Genomic DNA, 17,806 nt, shown 5'->3' with positions numbered 1-17,806 from the left:
GCGCAAATGAATATACTTCTTAGCGTGGAAACATCAACGTTCCAAACCTCCAAACAATTAGTTAATTAATGAATGAAAAGAACTGAGTACTTTGTTTTAATGCGTCCGCACAAATGAAGAGCGACTGTAAGCACATATTTCTAAAAATGCACAAAACCCGTCGGAATAAATAACGCTCGAATGAGATTCGTACGAGAAAAGAGTCGTTAGCGCGCACAAACAAGATCAGAATATATTCGCAAGCTGAATAAAAGAGACACGTATAAAGATATATATAAAAAAGAGCTCGCATATATTGAAGGGAAAAAATAGTAGAATATTGATTGGAGACTTTTAAGTACTCATCCTCGCACCCGCTCAAATGCATTAATTGTACTTTCTAATGAAGCTTTCAATATAAATGCCAAGTTTTGCTCTCTCTCTCTCTCTTTGCGAGAAAGAGAGAAAGAGAGAAAGCTGGAAGAAATAAGGGGAAGAAGAAGAAGCGGCGCGGCTATACGCGGAGGGCACGCACGAAGCAAAGTTCCTCGAAGCACAGCGCCAGGCATCGGTGTATATAGGCATATAAAGATCCTTGGGATATAGGAGAAAGAGCAAGAGAAGAGAGTAGGCTCGAGAGAATCTCAACCTTTATTTAGTTTTAAGTAAGCAAAAGGGTTGAAGAGCAGCAGTCCCTGTGCCTTCGGACCTGCGTGCGTATGCTCGCACACACACACACACATAAGCGTACACAAATGTATATTATACAAATATGTGTACGAGTGTACGTGCGCTCGTTCAGGAGTCTTCGAGGGAACAAGTGTAGTAGCGAACTCCTTCGCAATTCGGCTGTGTGCGCGCCCAACATTGTGTAGGTTCGGTGCCACTGCGCCACTACTCTCTTCGGCTGTCAAAGCGCAGGTATAGGGCTTAAAGAAGGAAAGAAGGGTGCATTTTTAAAAGGCCACGCTCCGCTTATACGTACATAGCATGTGTATGTATGTAGGCACTCGAGTCCCGAAAATTCTCGGGCGGGCGGAATATACATACATAAGTCGTTGAGGCGCTGCTGGCGCACGGGAGCTGCTCGTGCTGCGCTACCTCCTCTTAAGCGTTGTTTTGCAAAGAACTGGAGGACCGTGAAAAATCGAAAGCCCAACTCGCTCGTAACAAGTTGATGCTGCATACGCGATTCCGGCATCTTTTTCCGAGTGCGCCCCCTCCCATCGCCCACCTTCCCAACTTGGTTGTCGTCGTCGTCGTCGTCGACTAGTCTGTGCGTCGCAGCCAGTCGCGTTCAATGCTTAATGTATCGCGAACTTTTGTTTCGTCAGCGACGATTCCTCGCTACGCTGCTTTTCAATGAAAAATATATAGTCGCAAGTGCAGTAATTCAGCTGCTCGCTCTTGGCCCAGCTGCAAATTATGAGCCAAGGGTCCTGTGTATACTTGCTCTCCGGGCTTGCGCGAGCTAAAGCAGTTCAGCGAGCGGCAGCTCCTGCGGCAACCGGGCTCGCGAGCGCGAGAGTTGCCGAAATTTTAGCAGTTATAAGTATGTTTTATTTTTTCAGGAAATCACTGCACCATTACGTGCGGCAACTTGTACGCAAGTGCAGCATAGCATAGATATAGCACAGGTGACGCTTCAGTACAGGTGGCGGTCTCCGGGATAATTTTTTCTCTCTCCTCCGCTCGGAGCTCTCTTCTGCTCCGCTCCGTGAGCCGCTCCAGCTAGGCCGAGCCTAGCCGAGCTGACGATTTGAATTTTAGATCCGTCCCGCTATATGCAGCAGCAGCAGCCGCATCAGTAGCAGATAGCGCATACATACATGCATACGCACGCGCGAACTGTTACTATCTGCCGAGCCGAGTCTATGCATGTCGAGTTGGTTTTATGCGCGCCCATTATCATGTATATGCGCGCGCGCGAGAGAGCTAGCCTCTGCATGAGCAAGCTGCAACTTAAGAGCGCGGAAAAAGGTAGTGCATCGAAGCCTAGCTGTTGCGCGCTGACTTGTATACACACACACACATACATGCATACACGGGTTACCTTGGCGAGGAGCGAATTTTTACTTTTACCCGAAAGCCCGAGAGATGGACAAAGAAGATTGAGTGCAGGTGCAGCGAAGCAACGCGATAGTTTCAGGCCCGTACTTTTACGGCCGATTACTGCACGCGCTGCACTCGCAGCTACTCGACACTCATATACGACGTTGGTATTCTTACATGCGTGTACCGGACTCACCGATGTATCGTGTATATAGTAGCCACGTACAACCGACCCGCGCATACATATGCATCGTCTCGGTGCACGTTGTGTTCACCTCGCCAGCAGCACATATGTGGACGTAAACGGCGTAGGCGATAAAACTGCGCACGTACTTTTTCGTCGCAAATAAAAGTTCGACCGTATACAGGCTGAGAAGAACTTCGCACGATGCTCCTGCCATATTTTTCGGTTTTCTCTGGCATTTTATGACTCTTCTCGAGTTTTACTTATTATGTACGATGTTCATGCTGCTCATGCTGCTGCTGCTGGGTAACGTATGTGAAACGCACTAGCTCGAGAGCACCGAGAGCCATTCGAACACTCATTTGTGTAAACTTGTGGAAAATATATTTTAGACGAGCCTATACAGCAGTAGTTCAACGTAGTAGTAGTAGTAGTAGTGGTTGTTTGCCGGCATGCTAATACTTGCAGTATGTATGTGCTTATACGCTAACTCTGGAAAGGAACTGGCCCCCGATTATCTTTCGCTCGGCAAGCCTAGTCTCGTAATCGATCGCCACGCTAGCAGTCAATTTACGCTAATTCTGTTTTAGACATTTTCACTGCAGCTTGTGTGTACTTTAATGATCTTCCCCGAGTTTCTTTGCAGCGCATATTTCTCGCTCTTTGCTTATGTATACATGCTCAAAAATGTGTGTGTGGGGTATATGCGTACATTGGAAACGCAAACAAACTGCATACCCAAGAGCGTAGAAAAATTCAGTTTTTTTTCCTCCAGATTTGCTTGTTTTTCTTGAGGATTGGCAAATTATTGAAACCTCTACTACAAATGGACGTTGATAAATAATACTTCCATACTTTCTTCTTCGGATGAATTTTGTTGATTAAGAATTATTTTGATAAAGTTCGAACGACTACTGTCGACTGGGAAAGGGGATGGATGGCGTAAAAATTCAACCCGTACGTCTGCACGGGCATCTATAAGTTATTTGAAAAACCTTAAATTTGATGAAATTTTTAATTCGAAATTCGACTTTAACGTTAAAGAGGTGCTGAATTTTATTCAAGGTACTCATCTTCGTTGAAAATGTATGTATAAGTGCTGAATTTTTTCCATAAACTGTACAAAAATGCATAAAAATGCTATCGCGTAAATTAATTTTAAAGCAAAAACTGAAGAAATTACTAAATTCTATTCTTAGCTAGTACAAATTGATTGAAAATTCATGTTTTAATACTGACCTACTTTTCGCATTGATTCTTCAAAAAAATTTTAAAAATTCAATCATCATTAAATCAATCCTCACTACTAGATGGCGACGTATCTTTATTTGTAAAAAATGGCAAAGTAACTGAATTCCACTTAAATGCAACGGGATAATATCAGAACCTTGATTACGCGAATACACTGTTTATCGACGCTCTACTTCGATCGATCAGCATGATCCGAGCTCATCGCCAGCTCAATATCATTCACTCTAAACGCGTCTTAATACTTGCGATTCTTTTTGTTGCGCTTTTCTCTTCGCTGACTCGTCGAGCTTATATATCCGTGGTTTTTTACATACTCGCGCGCATCATTCTCGTCAATGAATTCCCACAAAAGCGTCGCAAAAGCCGGAAAGATTAAACCATGCCGTCGAATAAATGAGTATATATGCGACGCTACTCTCTTTTTGCAGTAGGATATATTCCATTGTAAACGCGTACATGACAAATAAATACGTAGGGCTCCGCTGCTGCGGGTACATTCGTGACTTATTGCGCATTGATTGTTTTGCGGTTCGAGTAATTACGGTGATTACACGCGAGTTGGCAGAAGGAAGAAAAAAAAGTGTACTCCGTGTGTCTCCCTCTCGGAGAACATAAAGTTGTAGATATAGACGGTGCGCGCATGCATACGCGCGCCTCGGCATGCAGCATGTCCACGCTCGCTCGCAACATTTTCGTATAACCGATGATAATTGTGTGCGCAAGTACACAGTCCCACATGCACTTATATACACTTTTTGGTGTACATCGGTAAAATAATGATGACATAAAAATAATATGTACTGCAAAATCTGTGTGGAACAATGGAGCTAAGAAGATATAAATAAGTCGCTTCAAAGAAAGAATTAACGCTGCAGCTCATCGATACGACGAGGGATAAGTAAACATACGTTCGAAGAACTACCAGAGAGCGAGAGAGAGAGAGAACAAGACAAGCACCCAGTATATTGCAATCGAGATCTGCTTGTCGAGATGAAAGAGAGACGAAACTCAGCCTCGGGCCACCAATGTATATATATAGCCGGTATATATAGAAAGAGGGTACGTGCAAAAGTGGGGATCCTGCGGAAAATCTGGTGCAAATACACGTGAATGGCAGTAGGTTAATTCCTCGTCGAGAGAGTGGCCAGCTCTCGCATTGCAGGGGAGGCCAGGGGGAAACAAGACTACTAAAAGAGAGAGAGAGAGAGAGAGAGAGAGGTATACGCAACGCGAGAGGGTGGGCGTGTGCAGTGCGTACATAAACATGCGTGCAATGCAACGGACATCTCGCGCTCTCCTGGAGCGAGAGACGAAGAAATATAAAGAAGAGGAGGTAATTGGCACGGGAAGTGAGGAGAGCCGGGGTAGGGGGGGGGGGCATCAAAGCTGTGATTATTCGAGCAGAATTTCACGGAATGGAGCTAAATGGGTTTGAGGAACAAACAATTTACGCGCATGCTGCCACGCTGTGTATACGGCCTGCACACTGCTGCACAGAGAGCAGCGCGCTCGAGCCAAGATTGCTCGTAAACTTCATAGTTCCGACACTCGCTCTGGCTCTCTCTCTCTCTCTCTCTTTCTCTTTCTCTCTCGGAGTCAAGCGATGCTCGAGCTCTCTGCAGCAGCATCGAGTACGAGGACGTGATACTTGTGCGCTCTTCGCGACTTACGATCATCTCGCGCTCGACTCGTACTCGGAGCTTCCCGTCCCCCCGCCCGAGGCTCTGTCCCATCCCTATATACGTTTTCACCCCATAGGCTAAATTAGCCTTAATCAGCCTCGCGATTAACCCTTACGGCAATGAGTGTGATTATCAAGCCCTCGCGCGCCTATACCCCCCGGGGAGTAAACCTGCCCTGTATAGCCACCGACGCAACAACTCCGAGCTCTTGCTGGATGCTCGACACCGATGCTCGCCCGCTATACTTTTGATTCGTAGCTGTCACGCGGCGACGCCTTTTTTTTCTTTTTCGCTCCTTATTCCTATTCCTGAATCGGTAGCTTTCCGGCCGATCTCTAGCTCGGCTCCGCTTAATGTTTTTCTTAGGAATCCCATATTCACGCTCGTATACTCGTATGCTCGGATGCATTTCTGCATACACATGCATATTCGCGCCGAGGCGCATTGACGTTGTTCGTAACGGGCTTAAACTGCGCTCGACTCGCGCACATGCTCGCTCGTGTAGTAGCTATGTGTAGTATACACGGCCACATACTGGCCTATGGTAGTTCCCGAAGAAAATTACGAGGAGAAACCTGCGCCTCGCGCGCGTACATAATTTTCAAGCTCGTAAAACAAAAAGTACATATTTCACCCGTATGATGGACAGAAGATGCAAATTCAAAAAATACATATATGTATGCCCCGCGCGCCAAGATCTATGCACATCGTTGCTGCTGCTGCTGCTGCTGCTGTGCACGCATTATAATATGTATCGTATACGCGTACAGTACACCGGAGCGTTCGAGCCATGTGAAAAGCGCACGACTGCACTCAGTTTTGCTTTTGCGCGTCTCACGTACCCGTAATGCGTGTGGCTCGGCTCGTATTTATTCTCTTAAGCGCTCTACTTTCTTTTTACTGCGTATAATATACAGTACAAAACATTTCATCACTTTTCGACAAATACGACCTATAATTTTCTCGCTACTCGGGCCCGACGTGTTTTATGCCCTCTCACTCCTATCTGCCAATGGTTTTATGAATAAACACATGTACGCGTCTGTGAAAATGAAGCTCACGATCCGAGGATGCACTCGTGTGACTCTTCACTAAATTCTGACTTGATGCTTAACATTTTCAATTGCAAGCCTTGATCAGTATGGTTGAAAAAAAATGATCGTAATTTTAGTTATCGTTCAAAACAGTAACTATCATTATTGTTGAAAAATCACAATCTATTAAAACCGCTTTAAAATGTTATATTGAATATAGTGATTGCAATTTATCTTTTTATTTTACGTACTAAAGTGCAGTGAAGTAAATACATTCGCATTAAAAACGAGAGATCGCGTGTGATCGATGAGCTCGATATTATATAGACAAAAACTTATCGATTCAATGTATTATTCTCAGAATTTAAAAACCGATCTATTTATACTTGTACTGTGCATGTAAACTACTAGAGGGTAGTAGTTAAAATGGACAATTCCACAACAAACTTTAATGCCGGTCTCTGATAAATTACGCTACAACTCGATAATAAAATATATATAGATGCAGAAAAATTATACGGCTACATTATATTGTTAGAAAGGAGCCAAGAGAGCCTGCTGGCGTTCCCGAGTGTAGCACACACACAACGGCATCTTTTAATAATGTCACCGCAAAATGTATATCTGCTGACTCTAAACTTCTTTCTTTCTTCCTCCTCCTCTCATCGATAGAGTTCTCATGGCTTTTTACGTCTGGGAGAGACCTTTCCGAACAATTAACTCTCGTCGCGAGCTGACTCATGAGACTGAGGCACGCTCGCTCGCGCAAACAGCTGTTATTTATACTTTATATACTTAAATACATATACAGCTATATGAATGTTATAGAACAAAGACCCAAGTTGTTCCGGATGAGATGATGCGACGGCAGAGAGAAATCAGCTAAATCTATCTGACCAAACTCGCTCCCAGGTTTGAGCAATATGTAGTTGGCTGAAAATTACCCTTATAGAGGCTCATCGTACAATCGAACTGAAAGGTATATCTTTTTTTTAAATTCGACTCGTCCTTCTTCATTTGTACGCTGTTGAACAAATAAGTACGATTATGGTTTTTTCTTAAATCATGCACTCATCAGTGTGGACACAAAAATATAACCAGTGCTACATTCAATTTATGAGTAAAGAAGAACGAACGATAAGTTGAAAAAAGTCAAAGTTGAACATTTCTGGTGTGAACGGAGTGAAAATCAATTTGTTCTTACAATTCGGTTATATGTGAAGATTGTTACCATCATCCTTTCTTAAAATCGATGATGAGCTCAAAGTAGTAGGTTTATTTGACGTCTTTGGTTAATCGTTGACAAAACAATTTTTAGTTTCAAGGTAACATGATAAGTAGTTTGTTTTTTTCCTCAAAGAGGGCGTCAGCGCGAAAAAAGTTAAACTTTGTGATTTATTTACTGAATTACATCGATTAAGTTGTTCGATGCGAGCTAGTAATGTATGATAAAGCATAAGTTTTAGTAAAAGATACTGCCGAAAGATTGTGGGAAATTGCATTTCCGGGTCCACAAAAGCATCTGAGCAAAGTTACGAGTTGTGCTAGTAGTCATATACAAGTTGAGGCACGAGGAGTCTTGAACTCTGGATGTTGGCGAAATGCCGAGGATACGTGGACAGATCAGTCAGCAGTGGCGGAGGCATGCTATGGTACAATGCGAGCGGAGAGCAATGCACGTTACACAGCACGCGCAGTCGCGCGACACAACGACAACTGCGGAGAAGAAAAAAGTGTCGCGAATGAGAAAAAGGGGGCGGGTGAACGTGTCGAGCGTGTGTATACGTTTCTAGGTGGTGGGAGGAGTGACTAGAGCCGAACCGACGGAGGTGATATAGAGGGAGTTGGCGCAGAGAGGCGCGGGAGAGATTACTAGTGCTGCCTTGTGTGGCGTCGGCGGCGGTGGCGGTGGCGGTGGTGGCGACGCAGCACTGCTATATAGCACGGCTGCCTCTGCCCGAGTAGGGAGGTCACGGAGGGGCGATATGTGTGCAACCGAGAATCCAGCTGAGAGAACACGAGCTGGAGGACAACTGCACGCGACTCGTCTCGCATTGAAGTCTCCGCGAATCCACCCACACACATTCGGCTGCATTTTACCTATATGGTCACTGAGTTCTTTTGGTCGCTTTGCAAATGACTCGGACAATCGTGTTACGGACATTTTAAAGAGGCTGATTTTCGAATCCAAATTCTATCATAAATTCTTATCATCTGTACCGAGTCTATGATACTTTCATTATTCCAAATATATTTAAAATTATTTATCATTGTTATAATTTAGATGATGAATAAAAGTTTGCAAAGAAAACATAATCTATCTTTATTATCTATTAAAATAGAAAAAAAACTCCTCTCACATTTTCATAAGGAAATTTTTCTTCTTTTTTTAATCGAATCTTCCAATACTCTTAAATTTTGATTTTTCTCTCAAACATAGCTGTTTCCGTAAACTTTTTCAACGTACTGTTCATGTAAAAATTTTCTTTTTTTGCGTTTTCTAATGATTAATTTGACAATTAAAATTTTGAATTTTTTAACAATGCAATGAAGAGAAGAAAAATTATTTTTCAAAATAAAGTACAATTTTTGTTCAATTTGGACTTTCGAGCCCTTGAGTAAATTGACCGGTACATGGGCACAGGTATTGCTTACTCAGAGTGCATTTATAGTTGTGTATTTTTTAGAGCACGCAACTATTCGAATGACAAGTTCAAAGAAGCGTTCAGTAGTAGTAGTCGCGAGAAGGAAGAGAGAATGAGAGAGAGAGAGAGAGAGATAGTTGCAAGTGCTATTGATTTCTCGCTGCTCTCGACTCGTCAAAGTTCGCTTGGCCACTGACCCGAATCGCGCGGAGCAAGTGCCAACCCTATTTATGCGCGTGCAGTCAACGAGACAAGACATCGATTATTTTTTCCTCGTCCTTTGGCTCTTCCTTTGCTCGAGGCGGCTTGCTCCCACGTGCAGCTACTGCACGCGTGCATAGTTTCAATACACACTTACATACATACGTATAACACTGAGAGTTGTGACCGCGAGTTCACGGCTCGTTGCAATGCGTCGCAAAAGCCAAGTGCACACCTTTTCCTTGGTAGCGTGGGTTCTTCTAGCTGTGCGAGCACTGATGGAGCTTCGCGAAGCGAAACAACTGCACTGCATGTGTATATATATAAACGTAAACACTCGCTCGCGCATTATATACACACGTTACATATAATAATGCCGCGTGTTGCAGGTACACAAAAGCGCGCGAAAACAAATCGGGAGCGCTATCTCATGTGCTCCGCTCTCTGACAGCCATTGTTTGCCGGTCCGACGATTGTTACTTTTCAAATGTTGCACACAGCCTATCCCTAAACGTTAAACAACGTCATTTTCCGTTTACGATACGTGCTTACATACGTGTATTTACATGAGTTCTTTTGTCGGGTGGCCGTCGCTGCTGCTGCCTTGAGCTGGCTTGTTTGCCTCACTATGTACTTTATTAGAGCACTAAGAGTTCGTACACGTTACCGACGCAGTGATCAATTGCACTAGTGAAATAAGTATGCTGTAACAGAGGCTCAAACAAATTTCACTGGTTACAATTTCATATTATTTTTAGTTTCACTTTAAGATCAATAAGATTCAGAGTGATTGCTCTATCGACATCGAGTAATAATTGATACACATGTTTTCCAACAAAATCTATTCGCATCTTACATACAAGAAAAACCGCTGCCAATTTATTGGCAAAGAGCTTCCTCATAAAAAATTATATTAATGAAAGGGTTGGGTTATTAAAGGGAAAATTCGTACTTCATTTTTGAATTTTTATTCAACGACACGTTTGAAATATAAACCCACAAATATGTAAACCAAATTGTCCTACGAGGTCTGGTTCAAAATCTCGTTTTCGAGCCTATCACAGAGCTTCCTCTATGAGGAAGCAAAAGAGAAAAAATATTACATAAGTTTGATTAAGAAAGAAACTCATTTGATCAGTGATATCGTCGTACTGGAATGATGGGAAGTCGAAAAGAACTGTAACGTGAAACCTCCATTTGACTTATTAATATTTTTTTCACGTAATTGAATCTTTCACGTGGACACATGCGATTTTCTCTCTCGAAATCACAAAGTGAATAAACGTAATGATTGATATTACCTGAATGGAGAATCCGAATTTTTCACACGCACGTATATATTTAATGAGCACAAATTAAACAGTATTTTTTTCAATTTTTTCCAGATTTTTGTGTTCGAATTCTTCAGAAAGTATTTCTCACTGACAGAATTGATTTCTAAAAAGGAGCAAACACGTTCCGCATACTTGCTCCAAATTTTTTCATTGATTTGCAGTTTTGGTAAGTTCGACTTATTTATTTGCATGCTATAAGTGTTCATAGTTGTAAACAAACGCACCGAAGAAGATTTGTCACAGTAAAGCCCTAATCTAATTTCCGAACGTCAAGCGGTTGTCGCGGTGATGAAGTTGATTTTGAGCAGCAGTGTATACGCTGTTTCGATTTGCACTCAGTGGTCTATCCTCTATACCTGTATGTAATGCTTTAGATTTACTTGGCCGATTGCTTTATCTTGCGTCTCTCGAATTTGTCCAAGATGTTAAACACTCCCTTCTGTAGACTATAGCTTTAATTGCAGCGCCTCGCACTGCACTAAATTATCATCGCTTCATCGACTGCTTCTCTGAATGAGCGATTTCTTTTTACTTGTATCTGTTTTCGAGGAAATTTTTACCTCAAATTTTTTGTCACAAAATCTTTTTGACTGTATTGTAATATTTATACAGTGAGTGGAATTGATAAGACAAACATATTTTCAAATGAAATGAATTATCCAGAGTTGCCATAGTTTTTGAACGTAAAGTTTAAAATTTATAAAGAAGTTCGATCGATCATTTCTTTTAAATAATCAATTTAACTTTATTATTATATTGCAAAATGATTTTTCATATCAATAACACTTTATTGATATTGTATCTAATATTATATAATTTTTTTAATCTTTGATACTCTTGGGATTGTTATCTTCATCTTATTAATTCCCACATAATGTACCACTTAAATTTATCAGAGAAAATAAACGATGGTATAAACGACTTATTGTTCTTTCAAACAATCACTATGTGAAATCATGAATATAGTATTAGCATTCGCCAATGCCTTGTCGATGAGGATCAAACAAAATCCGCGGTAAAAACATTATACTCAATTAAACACAAGAGTTTCTAAAAAGGTTAATGACCACTTTTTACTAACTAAGCAAAAAAAATTTTATGCCAAATTCAGATCATCGAAAACTTTTTTATTTTTTCCTCGTTTTGTAAATTTTTCATCATATCAATACCTAGAAAAATATCAATTTTTTTTTATTAATCATGCCATTCGCAACACTATTCTATAGGCCCAGCTCAAACACGAACACAGAGCATTAGCTACACTTTGTATATACATTGTACATAGCATAAAGTCGAAGAGACCCTCGTCACTCACAAGCGCCAGATAATGACAGCGTACGAAAAGCCCTGTATTTTAAGAGTCTATAATCCTACGATTATCGCGTCCGTTCATTTTTTCCCAACTCACTCTCTATACCTATAGATCTCGAAATTGTCAACTTCAAAAAGCTCTGAAAAAAGTTTGACCCTTGTTTGCAATGCTTTTCATTTTTTCACGAGGCATACACCGACTGACATAATTAATACAACAATGTAAAATAAAGCAATTAAATAAACAAGTAAAAATAGATTGAAATGTAATTACAAAAAGGCGTGGAAATAATAAAGTAGTTAATGATGACTTTTTCGAGATGCATTCAAATAATAAATGAGAAAGTGAAATTATCAGGATTTGATACCAGTTAATAATTAACCCAAAATTAATGTGTAGCCGCAAAATAAAGGTTAGGGTGGAATTAGTGGTAAAAGTGATTGGTCAGATCAGTGGTTATGTAGAAAAGATAACTTCATTGCGTTAATCTCGATCAGTCTATGATAAAAAGAAAATAAAGTTAGTCTTGAAAACAGATTTTTCAATGATGTTACAGGTAATTGCAGTATGACGCCTAACGATATTTGCAATGGGTACATTTAAACTCACACCCAACACATTGTGTAGCAATATAACCTTTCAAGCTTGTACATTATCCACATACAAATCTTATACACAAATTAAATTCGTGCTAAAATCTAAAATCCTCAAACTTAATGCAGATTTAATGTGAGATAAGACTTCGAAATTAAAGTAATTGTAACAGAATTGTATTTAAGAACAATAATACCGATTTATTTTTTTGCATTATTTGCTCGAAAAAATTTATGAAATTTCAATCCAAATCAAATCCAACCTTCACCATTAGATGGTGAGTACCTTTATCTATAAATCTACAAGTTGTAAAATTAATTGTATGAGTAAAAACTAGGTTTCAAATAACATACATTAAACGTCCTCGTAGCACACCTTATTAAATAAAAGAATTAAATTTATAGAAATTTTCATTAAATTTCATCTGATATGACATGACCAATTAAATCTTTACGAGTAATTTTAATCTCATTTTATCAAATTCATAAAATCTTTACGTACAATTTGAATCATGTTAAATTGAATTCTTTTACATGAAATTGAATTCATATACGCGAAAGGAAAAACACTTTTTCCATTTTTATATTAATTTTAGTTTAAATATTTTTAACAGAGTAATGCAGATATGATCAAATACGGAAAGATGAATCATCTGCCAGTTTTTTTCGATTTTACTGACAGCCAAAAAGCATGACGGTAGTATCAGAGAGATTGAAAAGCACCAATGCCTGAGACAATATTGACAATACAGTCAAGATCAAATTAAATTCAGATTCCTAAACACATGTTTCCGGGGCTATGTGGCGTCGATTCTATGCAGACTCTAGTTGCAGTCTCCAGGTTGATTCTCCTCAACTACTGCCCGCTACCCATTGAGTGAGAGAAAGAGTTAAAAGAGACAGACATAAAAAGTGAGCTGGAAAAAGAGAGAAATTGTAGAAGCTGAATGCAAGCTCAGTGATTACAAGGTTGAGTGGCCGCTTCAGCAATAAGACAGCGACATTGGTATTGTCGACCACAGCTCAAGACGACCAACTCGCTCTCGTCTTCTCGTTTTGATCTTTATATATATATTTTTTAATACACATGTTTCCTCGCAGAGTTACGCAGTAAATAGCTCATGCAGGTTCGTATTCAGTTGAAACGTATCCTGTCCACTATACTGCTTCAATCTCCTCTCTTTTTCTTTTTCTCATTTTTTCGACTCGAAGACGCATTATCATCATCGTCGTCGTCGTCTTCGTCTTCGTCGTCTCACATGCAATATGTCATATGGATGCTAATGGGCATAAATAATTACAGGAGTGGGTAAGGCTCGCGACTCTGATTATGTATTACGACGTTAAGATGTGTATATAGGGGGGCACACAAAACAATGAGCAGCGATAAACGAAAGCGTGCGCGCGCGGCAAACTAGTAATTTTTGTGTGGATTTTACTTGCTAAGTGAAATAACCGCGGCGCAACGTCGCGACGTTCTCCAGCCGCAAAGGGAGAGAGAGAGAGAGAGAGAGAGAGAGAGAGAGAGAAAGAAGCAAAGAGAAATAGCGGAGATGCACATGTAATATATCTGTGTGATGCCTGCAATGCTACTTTACACACACACTCATACATACTATGTGTAGGTGATATACCTCATGTGACGTGGCACGAGAGAGGAGGTGTGTGCAGTAGCGGCAGCAGCTTATACAGACAACAGTGCAGCATGACGCGCCACGCCCACCTGCGTCGTACTCGCTTCTGTCCCATCATTGCTCTTTCCTAGTGCGCAAAAGCACCATTTGATGATGTGCCGCGCGCATAAGTGCAGAATTATCTTCGGCTTTTTTCTAATTACAGTCTGGCTTCCGGGCTTTTTTTCCACCGCTACCGCACACCGACTTTAGCGAGACGTGCAATCCTCTCAAAAATAGTCGCTATCTGCCACACGCGTTCGAGAATGAAATTTTGAAAACTATTCATTTATACATTTTGTTGTGGAAATCGATGTAACGCGAGAAGCTGGTAAAGCTAGTGTTTTTATTCGATTATTTTATTTTTTTCTGTGTGCATAAGCTCAGCATTAACTGGCGAATTACCCGAGTGTACGAGAACGAGGAAATTTGAAAAAAGTGAAGTCATAGAGAGAGAGAAGAACATACTCACTGTCGTAACACAATTAAAAATGATTACTTATTGAATGCTTAGAATTGCACAAACGAAAAAAATAAAAGTCAAAAACTTCACGTTGAAGCCCGGCATAAGAGCTTGCTTGCACATAAGGCCGCTTGTCGCGTGCATCATAGAGAAAATCAAATGACTCGAAGCGCGGTATCTACTTACATAAAATAGGCGTAATTTCATCCGTCACCTTATCGTCGCCTACCTTTTTCTCGTCTACGCAACAGCCTTTAACTTACGAAACGCGTTAACAGAAGACTCTCAACTCCTCGAGATGATATTCTTAAAGCTATATATATAAGCTGTGCGATTCTCCAACAGGTCTAATCATACGACTGGCGCTTAAATGTGCAGTAGCGCCGGCAGAACTGAAGAATGCAGGAAAAATCGTGATTGTCATCTGTGCGCGGCTTATGTATTTACGAATGTGTATACTGTGCCCCGCACAGAGAGTTGGATGCGAATATATGCGTGATCGTAGACGTAGCGAAATTTCAAAATTCCTGCTTATGTCGGCGAACCACAAAAGTGCACAGAAAAGTGTGCGGCCACGTGCTCCTTATGGATGACAATATATTGTATAACGTACTCTTTGCGAGTATAAAATTACCCGACTCCACATTCATGGAATGTGTAAGCGCGCGACACGCGCTTTTTTTGCATCTCTCTCTGTCTATATATATTCTTACAATCATACAGTCCCTTGGCTTATGCAGTCGAGCATTCGCGAATGAATTACCAACATCCGAGTAAAGTCAGCCCTTTTTTTCTCCTTGCTTGTGCAGCTCACAATATATAAATGTGTGCAGGCATCAATTTGCAGATATATTATATGAGGAACCCGCCGCCAGTCGGCAGCGACCGCAACACGTGACAGCTCTAACTCTCTTTATTGTTAGAGACTTCAGATGCGCTGCTCTGCGCGTAAGCTTATATATTATTCTTACTTATGCATACACCGTATATGGCTATAGTTTTCAAGATGTATGGGTTATTGATTTAACAATATTTTATACATAGTGTTTCTCAATTAATTTGCTCCTTCTCTAGCCTGTGCAATTTCTATATATGGCCGATTCTCTGTGAAATCGAATGGCCAAAAAAATTTTTTTTCTGCAAATATGAAAAACTTGTTGTATTTGATGTCAGATTTGTCCCAAAACATTTTTAGAAAAATTGGAGCCTTCTATGACACTTTTTCAGAGGCCCAAAGTTGGACATTTTCAAATAATTCCTGGATATAGGTAGAATGATTCAAAAGTAAAAGTGCCCAGCAACTTTTTTGCTGGAAATTGTCCAAATTTTCAGAAAAAAAGTATGCCAAAGTGATTGGAGATATCGAGTAAAGTGAAAAGCTTTCAAAAGTTGAAAAAAACACAAAACAAGAAATCTACTCGAGTTCGAACCAGACTTTCATTTCCTAAACTATGTAAAAAGCTTCCCAAAGATGTCAACTACTGCCTGATAAAGTTTTGTAATGGTCTTAAAGTTTAAGGCAATGTAGACAACAATGTGTAGCGAAAAACGTGCAAAAAAGATAAAAAAATAGGCCTAAAATGTCTAAAACACCAAAAACAGCCATTTTCAGACCTTTTTTGCACATTTTATTGCATTTCCAGCTGCGAGAACCGAGCTTGCAGGGCGAGAACGAAATTTCAGGTTTATACGACGACGATGACTTGAGTTTCTGCGCACTCATTACGTTATAAAGTATCGCGATGTCAAAAAACGCCTCTCTGAAAAATGTCTATATCGATGGGAAATTTCGTGATCTTTCGATCTAGACTATTTAAAAAAAATCTTAAAAATGAAGTTTTTGAGATAATCGACTTTAAAGTTTTCCCAGGTAAAGCGGACAATTTCGGAAAATCTGACCTCACCATCGGAAAGCTGAGGCAATTTCCCATCGAAATCATGTGTTTGTTTTTTTCTCTAAGTCCATTTTAGTACTTTTACAGCGATTTACAAATTTAGTGATTTGACTTAATTCTGCCGCGCCACGCGGCACTGGGAGAGTTGACGTGAAATGCCACATATGTTATGTCTACTTTAAGGTACAAGGGTCAGAATAAACGATTATAGCACCTATCGTTAATTATAATACTGTGCCTTACGAGATAAGTCCATTTCGCTGCAAACGATTTCCGGCCAAACGAGATAAGTCCACTTTTGCGAGCTCCAAAATGCGATAAAGAGTCTACTTTGATTTGAAAATGGAAGAAAATGATATTCGAACATACAAATAGCTCTCTTCGAATGTTGTGAATTTCACTATACGATTGGTACATTTGATACGCGAGGGGCCATTGTCGCAATTTTCAGTTTGGCCTTTTTTCGTTGCAAGACTTGAGATCTGACACCAGTATAACGTTAAATGAACTATTTTATCAATGTAAAATCATTAAATGAGGTTCTGATCACAAACTAAGCGAAATTATCGATATTGAAAAAAGTGTGACCGATAAAAGTGGACTTATCTGCTAAGGGCTAACGAGATAAGTCCATATTTTTTGTTCCGTATCATCAATATCATGCGCCTTTCAATTTCACAAGTACATATAGTTTAAAGATACCTAATAATAGGTAAAAATATTATAGGTACAGATTTTTAGTCGTCCGCGTCAAGCTAGGCACTCGTGCGCAACTTAAAACGTGTTTTTCTCGAAAACACGAAAAATGGAGTTATCTCGTTAGCCCTTTCCACCACAGATATTATCTTTGATAATAATAATAATAATGAGCAGAAAAAATTTGAAGATGAGTGTCTCAAAAAAGTCTACGATGATGCTGAATTTGGTGTTGGAAAATGAAATTTCTCAATAAAATTGCTCCAACACAAGTCATTAAAAGGCACCATGTGTGAATCATGTTCTAATTATCTGGGTGAACACAATATAAGTTCGGATATCACTAAATGTTATAAAAGGAGAAAATGATGTGGTTTTATTGTGGAATACTGACGGATGCCCAATAGCAAACAATTCAAATAGTCAATGTAAATGAGGGATCGTAGTAAAAATTAGTTGGAGCTACGAAGACAAATACAAATTGATTGAATTTTTATAACAGGTTTTATTTCGTCTGATTCGTACAAAAACTAGACGGAGAGTGAACAAATTTTGCCCGACCGGCAACAACAATCTCCCGTTGCCAAGCAACGCACTCGACCACAATTGTTTTTCAAGCCGCTTCCAGCCAGCCTAATCGCTGAGCTTTCAGCCCTGTACAATATAGAATTGCAGGCTGGCTCGAAACCCTTCACAAATTGAACTGTTGCGTTACAGTCAAGTTTGGCCTATTCTAGTGCAAATTGTTAGTGTTCCCTATGAGTCACGATACAAATTTCGATTTGTTTGCGGTGTATACTACAGCAGGAAGC

Source organism: Trichogramma pretiosum, unplaced genomic scaffold (assembly GCF_000599845.2).
Source record: "Trichogramma pretiosum strain Unisexual culture from Peru unplaced genomic scaffold, Tpre_2.0 scaffold67, whole genome shotgun sequence".
In the NCBI taxonomy this organism is placed as follows: domain Eukaryota; kingdom Metazoa; phylum Arthropoda; class Insecta; order Hymenoptera; family Trichogrammatidae; genus Trichogramma; species Trichogramma pretiosum.
This window is presented reverse-complemented; position numbering follows the sequence as displayed.